Here is a 2,991-nt window from a genome sequence, read left to right as displayed (position 1 = left end):
AAAGCTCGTTACATAGGTTAAAGATGCATTGTATTTTAATTTACATGCATATATTTAGAAAAAAAAAAGAAGAAAAAAAATCTCAACCCAAGGAAGTTAACCTTAAACATTAGAACAAGAATTTTGTTTTATTCCAAGAAAAGACCCATAACTGTGTTGATATATTGAGCACAAAAGAAAGGTTTATTAATATCTTGTTTAAGAGGTATTGAACAGATATATAACTTTAATGAGAGTTTGTTTATCTGGATATATTAATGGAAGTTGAATGATGAATACCTTTCTTTGTGGAATTTAGAAATTATTTTTCTATTTTAACGCTTTGATTACTAGGGACTAGAAATAAGCTAGTTGGGAGCTGTGATTAGTACTTAAAAGTGCATTTTTATTAAGGTTTTATATCATCATTTTGCGCTTGAAGTATCAATAACTTCTTAACTAAAACATGTTTTATAACAACATATCTAATAATATAAGATACCTTTAATTTGTGGTAAATATAACATATCTAATGCATTTAGGCATCTTGGTTTCCAGATCAAGATCATGCTCTTGCTTTCTCTCTTTGTATTTTTTGTAATGTTTATGCTTTGCTTTCATTAATATCAAGTTTATGCCTTTTATTTTCTTTTATTTACTTAGTTAACTTTTATCTTATTTATGTTCTTATTTTGTTTTTTTTTTCTTTCATTATGTTTAATTAAGTTTATTATGTCATGGTGAAAAGGTTTCACTAATGGTGTAAGAATAAGTATAATGTAAACTTAATATGGACTTTAATGTTTGATACTAATATGTTTTGTATTTGTTATCTTGTTCACTCTTTAATATTTTGCTTGTTAAATGACTAATCTTGATTTATGTTGTATAACACTTGGTACAACAAATGCTTGGCACTTTCATAACCCATACTGTATGGTATAACTGACACTTGAGCTATGAAAGGAACTTGATTTGTTGTTAATATAAGTTATAATCATGAATGCTTGACGAGATTTACAAGTATTAGCATTAATCGAATCAGATAACTGATGTAATCATGTTAACAATCTATAATTTGATTGGAACCTCCTTTGTGTGTGGTTTCCAATTGAATAATAAGAGTTTATATTATACTTGTTTGACATATCATTAGTGGATCCTCTAACCATGACATTTATTGTTATCATTGTTTAATCCTTATGTTAATCTTCTATTTCAACGTTCTCATGAACTTCTACTTCTTCCTCCTCTTTATTACTGCTACTACTACTAACATTATTACTATTATTATTATTGCTACTATTATTAGAGTTGTTGTTGTTACTATTATTGTTGTTTATAATTTGTACAATTAACCTCCTTATGGTTCGACCCCGGTCTTGTCGGGTTATTTATTAGTTCGACACTCCTGCACTTGGGAGAAGACATCAATCTTTTAGTTGTGTCAGAACTGTTTGCAGTGGTGTTTGCTGTTTCAAGTCATATCTATTTGGTACAAAAGTCATTGTTTTTACTAACCATGCATCTTTAAGGTATCTTTTGAATAAAAAAGAGTCCAAATCAAGATTGATTAGATGGATCTTGCTTTTGCAAGAATTTGATCTTGAGATCAAAGACAAAAAAGGTGTCGAAAACCATTTGGCTGATCACTTGAGTCGACTAAGGACCGAGGATATACCAACCGAAACAATAAGAGAAACATTTCTTAATGAACAGTTGTATGTGCTACATTCCTCTATAAGACCATGGTATGCTAATTTGGTGAACTATTTAGTCACCAAAGAATTCCCTCCAGGTTTGTCTACATCCCAAAAGGACAAGTTACGAGCTAATGCTAAATATTATTTTTAGGATACTCCTTACTTGTAAAAATTTTATGTGGATCAAGTAGTAAGGAGATGTGTACCACAGGATGAATTTCATTCCATTCTCACTTTTTATCATTCTCATTCTTGTGGTAGGCATTTTGGAGCAAAAAGAACAGCCCATAAGATACTTGAAAGTAGTTTCTATTAGCCTTTTATTTTTAAAGATGCATATCGCTTCTGCAAATCATGTGAGAAATGCCAAAGAACAGGTAATATCAATCATAAGAATCAAATGCCTTTAACGAATATTCTTGTAAGTGAAATTTTTTATATTTAGGGTATTGATTTTATAGGTCCATTTCCTTATTCTTTTAGCAATCTTTATATCCTTCTTGCTATTGATTATATGTCTAAGTGGATTGAGGCAAAAGCCACATGAACTAACGATGTTAAGGTTATTTTAGATTTTGTTAGGACTCACATATTTGACAGGTTTGAAATCCCTAAAGTTATCATTAGTGATCGTGGCACTTATTTTTGCAATTGTTCAATGGAATCATTGTTACGCAAATATCATGACTCATCGGACTTCAACAGCTTACCACCCTCAAACGAAGGGCCAAGCTGAAACTTCAAATTGAGAAATCAAGTCTATTTTGGAGAAGACAGTGCAACCTAACTAGTGAGATTAGAGTCTAAGACTTGGTGATATACTTTGGGCTTATCGGACTACTTACAAATCACCTATAGGGATGTCACTTTATAGGATGATTTATGGGAAAGCATGTCATCTACCGGTAAAGCTTGAACATAGAGCTTTTTGGGCCACTAAACAATGTAACATGGATTATGATGCTGCTGGGATTGCAAGAAAGTTGCAATTGCAAGAGTTAGAAGATATTTAAAATGATTGAGCCTTGGAAAACTATTTAAAGCATGAATTTGTTCATTGAAACATTCCTTAAAAGAAGGCAATATTGGACAGTTATTGGTTACGTGTTCATTTGTTTCACAGATTTGACACATAATGTCTTGTATAGGTTTTAATTTACCACTCTTTTTTTTAATTCTAGTGCATCGACTGCATCGACTTTTCTAGCTAAAGATGCAAACTTGGCTTAGAGGTCATGGTCTTCCCTAAGGTTGTATATACCTGCACTAGATGTATGAGATTGAGTTTTACTCGGTGCCTCATAAGTAC

Source organism: Populus euphratica, unplaced genomic scaffold (genome assembly GCF_000495115.2).
Source record: "Populus euphratica unplaced genomic scaffold, PopEup_1.0 scaffold1309.1, whole genome shotgun sequence".
Classification (NCBI taxonomy): domain Eukaryota; kingdom Viridiplantae; phylum Streptophyta; class Magnoliopsida; order Malpighiales; family Salicaceae; genus Populus; species Populus euphratica.
This window is presented reverse-complemented; position numbering follows the sequence as displayed.